Here is a 10,115-nt window from a genome sequence, read left to right as displayed (position 1 = left end):
CCTCTTCCTCTCCCCCTCCCTCCTCCCCTCCATCCCCTCCCCCCCCCTCCCTCCCCCCTCCTCCTCCACCCCTCTACCCCCTTCCCTCCACCCTCCCTCCTCCCTGCTCCCCCTCTCCCCCGCCCCTCATCTCCTCTCCTCTCAGCACACCCTCTCTCTCCCCCTCCTCCCCCCCGTCGCATCCCTTACCCCCCTCCCCCTCTTCCTACATCCTCTCTACCCCTTCCTCCACCCTCCCTCCTCCCTTGGGGGGGGGGGGGGTAGTTAGTGTGAGGCGCTGCATGCCGCCTCCCCCCTCACAACCGCACGTTGGGGGAACAGACCCAACGGGTCTGCACTTGGTCTAGTAACAAATAAAATTAAAGTGTGAGTTTGTTTTATAAGATTCTACCTAAATTTCTCCCTCACCATTATTTTAAAAATTGGCTATTTCTAACTAAAATGTTTGCGTGATTTTTCTGTGTGATTGTTCAAGGTTTTGCAAGACATTACTTCACTTGCCTCTTAAGGAGACATTGATTAAATCCGCTATGACATCGTGTATACAAATAGTTTCATCACTCAGCAAATATTTGCGACATAGTTCAAATTCTTATTTACAGTTACTGTGGTCAAAAGAGTTTAGGTTTCATATCACTCAGTTGATCCAGTAGAAACCAGCATTGAAGGTAAATAGGATTATATTCAGAAAATGATATTTCATTGGTTCACAAGCCAAATAAAGCTATTGCGTTGAAATGAATAGCAGGAACTGGCTGAGAAAACTAAGACTAATAATATATTTTTTAAACTAGCATTGTAGATCAGAGATCATACTAACAATGATGATTAACATCAGAACTAGTTCAGTAATTGAAAGCAATATCATGGAATCATAGACATTTACAGAATGCATATTGATCTTAAGATTTATTTTGGCCAGAAAACGGCAATTCAGCCAAATCCTTTGCCAGGTCCTAAACAAAATCTTGATGATTATAGAATTTAAAGAATAAAACAAAGTGTTTTTTTTAAGGCTCTTTGCCCTGACCTTCCATTTACACCGTGCGCATCTGAACCCACTTCTTTCTCCACTCTTATCTGATCGCTAATTACATTAAATCTATGCCACTTGGTTGTCGATCATTCAGATCAGAAATGTGACTCCTTTGTATCGTTACTAAAAGCTTCATAGTGTTATATACCTCAATTAAACTTTCCTTAGGTTTCCCCTTTTAGCCCATGAACCTTTGTTGCTATCAAAAATTCTTTATTCATGGTAACATTTTTTGTGCATCTGTACAATCAGAAGATTCCTGGAATGTGATCAGAACCATATATCATAAACTATCTACAGTTGTGTGTTTTATATAGTTTTTGAAAAATCTCCCAGTTTTTGTATTCTATGGCTCTTGTAAAAAGTGAAGATATCCCATATGCTTTCTTAACCACCTTGTATACCAGCCTTGTTGTTATCAGGAACTTGAACATCATCCCCAAATCCCTCTGTTTATTCATATTTCTTAATATCATATAGACTCTGCAACATTCTTCCTTCTCTCCAGAGGAGCTGCCCGTCTCGCTGAGTTACTCCAGCTTTTTGTGTCTATCTTCGGTTTAAACCAGCATCTCCAGTTCCTTCCTACACATGCAATATATTTTTTATCTTACATGATCTTTAAGAATGCTTCACATTCGCAGTTCAGGTTTAAGACCCTTTGTGAATGTAACATTGGATTGTTGGTGAAAGTAAGCAGGAACTTGGCTTTGCTTAGTTATTTGTTCCTTATTAATTTTGACACCATATAGACTTTTTTTAATGCAGTCTCTTTTACAAGGAAGTGATTGCACTTTGTGTCTGGTAAAGAAGCTCCACCATCATGCAAGTATCAATGATAAGTATCTAAAATTCAATTCCTATGGTTAAGGTTGCTATTAGTAATAAGTGAATGAAATGACATATCCCACTTTGTAAATTTTGGTGGAAACGAGATTCAATTCAGGTTTGTATTAATATTGAAGGCAAGATGGAGTGTCAGTACACTAGAAATGTTAAAACAATGAGTCCAGACGTAGTCCATTCCAAATCCCATGAGTAGAATCAGCAGAAAATGATAGTTATCTTACTAACTACTTCACAAGTTGTATAGCTGGAAGCAAGCTGTTATATGTAAGAAAACAATCCAATATTTTAAAATAATCTATTATGCTGGAAAATTAAAAAAAAATTTTTTTTTGTGGTTTTAAAAGTTTCTAGTCCTATACTACGTAACTGATTTTCAGTATAGGTACATCTTATTCAGATCTGTGTATGATTGTTTACGTGTCAGTCTGCCATCTAGTGAATACTTATACTCATCAAAATTTTATCGAACGCAGAATAATCTCCAACAGGTGCCCAGCAGCCACAAGCTTACAGTAATTGGGTAAGATCATTTGATCTTAGTTTGGGGAATCTTGGAAAACATGCCCAAGTATCTTGTGCTCATTTGATTCAGCAGATTTTTGAATGAAGAATTCATATAAACCCTTTAGAATGATTTCAGCAACAATCCAGAGATAACAATACTGGTTATTGTTTTAACATAACATCACAGGGCCCAGTTTACTGAGAGGCTAGCAGCAGTTCAAACTAGCTACTGCTTCTGAAACCCACTGTACACTTTCTAACTAGTGGTGGAAGTAAATCCATGGCTTTATCACGGGTGAGAGAAACATGTGAGACCTATTATTCTATAAGCTGACACAGGTGACGATTATAGAAATGTACAGCACAAGAACAGCCTTTCGCCCCACCATATTTGTGTTGATCATGATGCTCAATTAAACTTATCCTATCTGCTGCACATGGTCCAACAACCCTATTGCTTTGTAACTGCTTCCGCTACCTGCTTGGGCAGCGTGTTACAGGCACCTACCATTTTCTCTGTAAATAAAAATGTGTTCATATATCTCCTTTAAACAATCCCCCCTTGCAATAAATTTATGCCCTCTATTATTAAACAGAGGTCTCAGCACTGATATTTGCAGAACATCGTTGGTCACAAACCTCCAACCCTTCTGCCACTACTTTCTGTTTTCTATGGCCAAGCTAATTTTGGATTGAATGTATCAACTCGCTATGTTTTAATCTTTGGCACCAGCCAACCACGAGGGAACTTGTCCATTGCCTTGTAGACAACATCCATTGCCCATATCATAGAAACATAGAAAATAGGTGCAGGAGTAGGCCATTCGGCCCTTTGAGCCTGCACCGCCATTCAATATGATCACGGCTGATCATCCAACTCAGTATCTCGTACCTGCCTTCTCTCCATACCCCCTGATCCCCTTAGCCACAAGGGCCACATCTATCTCCCTCTTAAATATAGCTAATTAACTGGCCTCAACTACCTTCTGTGGCAGAGAATTCCAGAGATTCACTACTCTCTGTGTGAAAAATGTTTTTCTCATCTCGGTCCTAAAAGACTTCCCCCTTATCCTTAAACTGTGAACCCTTGTTCTGGACTTCCCCAACATTGGGAACAATCTTCCTGCATCTAGCCTGTCCAACCCCTTAAAAATGTTGTACGTTTCTATAAGATCCCCCCTCAATCTTCTAAATTCTAGCGAGTACAAGCCGAGTCTATCCAGTCTTTCATCCAGATATCAATCAGATTCATGACTTCCTCAAAATACGTAATGAAATTTGTGAGATAGAACTTCCCCAGCACTAAACCATGCTGACTATCTCCAATAAGTCCACGTTTGCCAGTTGCACGTAAATCTGTTCTGTTAGAATCTTCTCCAGAAATGTCCCTACCATTGATGTTAGGATCATTGGCCTATAAGTTCCCTCTTTAACAAAAGCAACAGAGGGAAGAGACATCAATTGAGGTCATTGTGGTGAAATCAGCCCATGAAAATAAATTAAATGCAGGAGAGAGCTTAATGAGTTCACATTTATGGTCAAAAATCAATGGATATTTCTTCAAACCCCATCTCCCACCTATTTTACTAGTGTACTAGTCTATGCACCACACACTCGCTTATCATTCAGCGGGCAATATATAAATCATAATATCTGTATCTTTTGTCCACCCTGCCCTCGAATATATCACAAGACTAAGTCTCTTACCCACACTGCAGCTTGCACAAAAGGAAGACACAAAACAGAAATAAACTGGAAAGGCATTCAACAACACATTTACCTCTCTCTTCCAGGAGTAGCTGGCTCATAATCGGAGATGGCAGCAACAAATTATTGGAGAAGGTATCTATGATTCTTCAACTTGTCAACCTCCTCCACCCACACCCAATCCCTCATACCCAAGGTAACGAATGCTGACCACTATTGGAGGGAATATCACATAGTTCGTGGCCAATGACAGCAAATAAATCATTGGAGATGGCTGTGTAATCTTTCCCAATTCTCTCTTAATTGTCACATGTTCTTCTTCACTCAATCTAAGCACTTTTTTTCTGATGGTCAAGAACTCCTGTCTGATTAGTTGATCATGGCGCAGCAATAAAAAAAATGTATAAATCGTTAATACTCATCTAATATTCGCAAACTACCATGTCAGTTACTGATGTTAGATATACATGTGGAGGTTAGCATAGGGATGGAATCTATATGTGTGATTCTCTGCACATGACTGCCCTGTAGCAAAGAAAGGATTGAAAGGTACCCATGGTGACAGATCCATAGAGGATAAAGTTGCATACGTGTCCTTCTTTGCTGTTCTCGGAAGAGAACGTTGATATGATTACACTGGGAGGCTGCAAAAAGCATTGATGAATGTGAAGCAGAATGTTTGCCTCAGGCCATGATAGGTCTTTGATCTATCATATCCAGCATGGAAGTGGTGACGCTGTAAATTAGCAGTTATAGTCTTAATCATGGTGCCTTTCCTCCTAGCTGAGGTCAAGCTTTGATTGGAGAACTTGCAAAATGTTCCCATGTGCTGAGATCCAGAAAAGGTTGAGATTACATGATGGGTGGAGCACTGTGCTACTATCATGTTTCTCAGACACACAGTTTAGATAGCCTTTGAACGTGCCTTGGCATTGCAGTCATCTGTCCTCTAACAGATTACAAGGATTGGTGGAATGTTATTCCAACTGATAAAAACTGGTGTTGGCCAATTTGAAGTTCAATTTGATGGTGCCGCATAACATCAGAGATATAAGGATTGACATGACAATCAGACTGCTCTGCATATGTTTGACATATTTAACTGTTGCATGGGCTACTGCCATACCAAAATAAGGAACAACACACACCCAGCTTTATATGTAGGCCTGCATACCATGTCGTAAATCATCTTTCATAACATCAAAAATTATTGGTGTTGTGGAACCAGCTTTCATGGCTGCAAGCATTTTTGGGACTAACCAATGTACAGTATGTTGATATTTTCCTAGGTGGACAAAAATGCTGGAGAAACTCAGCGGGTGAGGCAGCATCTATGGAGCGAAGGAATAGGCAAAGTTTCAGGTTGAGATCCTTCTTCAGTCTGAAGGATCACCTATTCCTTCGCTCCATAGATGCTGTCTCACCCGCTGAGTTTCTCCAGCATTTTTGTCTACCATCGATTTTTCCAGCATCTGCAGTTCTTTCTTAAACATCTTTGATATTTTCCTAGTTCAGCACCAGGAGGCAGCAGTCTCAAGCTTTTGCTGTAAAAGCAATGTGGTGCAGGAAAATTTGGCATTAAGATTTATCACTACCGAGTGGTGGCGCCATCGAGTGTGGCAGCCTCGCCAGCAGCTGTCTGTCCTTACATCCTGATTATTATTTTTTAGTCTGTCTAAAAGTTTGTATTTGGAGATCTTTTAGTCTTTTTTATGTGTGTGGGGGGGGGGGGGGGGGGAGGGGAGAAACTGTATTTCTCAGTCACTACCTGGTCGAGGATCCGCCTTTCCTCCAAGCTGCATCTTCGCCCCCTCCTCGCGGCCTACCATCTGGATTGGTGCGGCCTTTCCTGCCGGAGACCGGCCAGAGCATCAGCTTCAGCAGCGGCGCAGCACTGAACTACCATCGCGGAGCGGGCGATGCCTTACCGGGGTCGCCGTGTTGGAGCTCCGGGGGCCTGCCGAGTTTAACACAATGGAGCTGTGGTCTGCGGAGCTTACAGCGCTCACTTTCACGTCACGGAGGCCTGGGATCCTTGCCGGGGTCGCCAGTGTTGAATCTCCGCCCAGCTCGGCCTGTGGACTTCAGGAGCCGCTTTCCGGTCGGAAGCGGCTGATTCGGAACTCAAGGCTGCTGAGAGTGTTCTCCGTTCCTACGCCGGAGTGCCATCATCCCAGCGAGAGGGCCTGAAACATTGGGCCACCGTTGCGGCGACTGCGGAGGCCTCAATAGGCCCCGACCGCGGGTGAACAAGAGGAAGAGGACTGAACTTTGTTGCCTTCCCTCACAGTGGGCAACGTTGAACCCGCTATGGGGGGATGTTTTTATGTTTTATGTTAAATTCTATAGTGTTGTGTTTATCTTATTTGTGTGGTAACTCAAACTTCACTGCACCAATTGGTGTATGTGACAATAAATGTCCTTTGTCCTTTGTCCTTTGTCCTTTGTCCTTTGTCCTTTGTCCTTTACCCCGGCTTTCAGAAGAGCAATTCTCTTACCCAATCTTGTCACTGACCACCCTTTCCCTACCTACCACATATAAATGATGGTAGATTTTGGACCCCCTTGGGATTTCTCACCTAATGAACTGCCCTGCTCTCATGTCCCATTATTGTAAACAGATGGGGCTGGGGAAGGAGGCTCAGGTTTGATTTCTCCTGCTGTCTGTGTCGAGTTTGCACGATCTTCCTCTGATTGCATGGGTTTCTCCCACTTGCACCATTTTCCTCACATGTCAAAGAGGTGGTGGTTGGTAGGTTAATTGGCTGCTGCAAATTATTCTTGGTAGGAAAATGGGGGTGTTAATGGGTATGTGTGAGGGTATAGGTTACAGGAAAATAAGTTAGGGAATGGAATTGATGAGATTGCTCTAAAATTCTCTATGGATTCAATGGACATAATGGCTTTCCCTAATTGTATGGAAGAAACAAAATTGCTTTCCACATTACAGAACAGTGTCATTCTCATTTGTCACGCTGTTAAAATAAAATAAATATTCAAAATCAAATGAACAAATTAAGTGATGATACTTTCCATACAACAGTCAACTCTCTTGTCTGTCTTCTATATACCATTCCCTGTTGCTGTGTACCTACTCAGTGCTATCCATGAAGCTGCAGGTGTCTCCTGGAAGGCTGTTAAATTTCAGTGGATGATGACCTCGAGCAGCACTAGAACTAGACGGCTTAGCTGTTGTACTACATCTCAGCAACTTGTGGCTAAAGGGATCAGAGGGTATGGAGAGAAAGCAGGTACAGGATACTGTTGGATGATCAGCCATGATCATATTGAATGGCGGTGTAGGCTCGAAGGGTCGAATGGCCTACTCCTGCACCTATTTTCTATGTTTCTATATTCAAGATCATATTAATGGCATTGAAGCATATGGGTTAAGTAAAGAAAAAATTCTATTTTTATAATATTACACGGCATTTCACTAAAGTTATATTGCAAAGATTTAGTTTAGTTTATTATTGTCACGTGTACCGAGGTACAGTGAAAAGCTTTTGTTGCGTGCTATCCAGTCAGCAGAAAGACAATACATCATTACAATCGAACAATTTACAGTGTATAAATATTTGATAAGGGAATAATGTTTTAGTACAAGGTAAAGCCAGCAAAGTCCGATCAAGGATAGTCCGAGGCTCTTTCCGAGGTTCACCAAAGAGGTAGATAGTAGTTTAGCACTGCTCAATGGTTGTAGTAAAATGATTCAATTGCCTGATAACAGCTGGGAAGAAACTATCCCTGAGTCTGGCGGTGTGCGTTTTCACACTTCTATATCTTTGCCTGATGGGAACGGGGAGAAGAGGGAGTGGCCAGGGTGCAACTCGTCCTTGATTATGCTGCTGGCCATGCCGAGGCAGCATGTAGTATAAATAGTGTGAATAGAATGGAGGTTGGTTTGTTTGATGGTCTGAGCTGTGTCCACAATTTGCTGCAATTTCTTGCGGTCTTGGATAGAGCGTTTCTTTAACGAAGCTGTGATGCATGCTGATAAATTGCTTTCTATGATGCATCTGTTGAAGTTAGTGAGAGTTGTTGGGGACATGCCAAACTTCATATGCCTTCTAAGGAAGTAGAGGCGTGGTGTGCTTTCTTGATCGTTGCTTCAATATGGGAGGTGCAGGAGAAACTAGTTGTTGGTGATATTGACTCCTAGGCACCGTCAATGCAAACTGGAGCATGCGAACTGCTTTGCTTCCTGAAATCAATCATATGGACTTGGCATATGTACATTTCAGCACAAACTGAAGTTTGTGCTGAAATGGAATTTGTGATACCAGCCTTTGGAAGTCATACCTGTATGGATCAATAAGTATGCAAAAAGAGTTTGCCACCATTTCAATGTTTTCCAGATTACAGTATATAACAATGCTATCAGCATAGTCTCCAAGCTCTGTACAAAGTCCAGTGTCAAGTTGTAAATGGAGTCCTCCATTCTTTATAGCCCGAATATAAGCTTTCTTTAAAGCTTTATTATGGATAATTCATTATGCTCACCCATTCGCCCTCTTCTGTAGACTATTCTAGTGAAGCCCCATTTTATTCTGCAACAACAAAATTGCTACAGCAATACAAGAATTTGCATTTTGATAATCTGATGCCTTTAGTTCCAGAGTCCGCCTTGAGTTACTTACGTCTGTTTTCTCATAATGTGTAGATTCACTTTAATGATATTGCACAATCTGATTACAATATGTCTCTATCATCAATGCTAGTACTTGGGCATTTCGAATGAAAACGTAACAGGATAGGATTACAGTGTGAGGAGAGGGTAAGTTAAAAGGTACAATTTTATAATAAATGTATCTCCAATGTAGTCTCCATAGGGATTATTACATATGAATGCACCTATATGCCTGTTTTGTAAGAGGAAGGGATGTAGGTCATTGTGCTAGACTTTTGATTGATGTAGCTATCTTGGTTGAGTGGCTGACAAGGTGTGCAGTCTGTAAAAAGGAGATCCAAAGAACTGCAGATGCTGGTTTACAAAAAAAGACACAAAGTGCTGGATGAACTCACCGGGTCAAGCAACATTTCTGGAGAAAATGGATAGATGACATGTTGGGTCAGGACCTTATTTAGACTGGAGAATGGAGAAATCTGAAGAAGGGCCCGACCCGAAATGTCGGTCTGTAACATGGGCTTGAGGCTTGCAGCAAGTCCACTTTCTCCTAGGTTGTGTCATCCTTTAGTTCTTTCCTGGCTAGCTTCACTAGTAGAATACCTTCTTGTCAGAAAGTATCTCCATTTAGGAGGAATGGATTTACTTCAAGAACCAGACAAGATCAAGAATTAATTGGAACCCGGCATAGACGATAGTGGCCCATTACTAAAGCTGCCGATCAGTGAATAGTGTGATTAGAGGTGGCTGAATGCTGAAATCATTAGCAGGCCTATTATGTTGCCTTACCGCCTGTATTTGATTGATTTCTGTATTCGTTAATGGCACAATATTACTGACATCAAAGTTCTTTGCAATCTTTTCTCTATTTGTGTATAAAGAAACTGCATTTTTAACTGTGGAGTTAAAGGATCAGCTGAGTACATTTAGGGCATTCTCCCCCTTTTCCAATACCATGCAAAATACTGTAACATAACCTGATGTTGTGGATCACTAAATGGGATTTGAAAATTGATAGCAGATGTTTGTCTCTTAGGTGAAGACTGTAATATGGATTTGGAGTGTTGCTCGGAGAAAGTAAGTCACATTGATCCAGATCAAATTAGACATTGGTTGGTCCCAACATAACAATGGTTTGCTGCATTCCCTCAATGGCAGGGACATCCTTTCTTAAATAAGGTAATCGGAACTGCACCCTGAACTGCAAATATGGGTTCACTAATGGGCCTGGTCCCACTTAGGCGATACTGCTAACGTTTTTTTTTCCCCCAATGAGCCAATGAAATTCACCGTCTGTAGCACTGTAGCACTGGCTACAACCTACTCGAACCTTCAACCTCCTGGAAACCCACTAGGAGCTCCTGATGACCCACCTACAGCACTAGAATTCTC

Source organism: Amblyraja radiata, chromosome 12 (genome assembly GCF_010909765.2).
Source record: "Amblyraja radiata isolate CabotCenter1 chromosome 12, sAmbRad1.1.pri, whole genome shotgun sequence".
Lineage (NCBI taxonomy): Eukaryota > Metazoa > Chordata > Chondrichthyes > Rajiformes > Rajidae > Amblyraja > Amblyraja radiata.
This window is presented reverse-complemented; position numbering follows the sequence as displayed.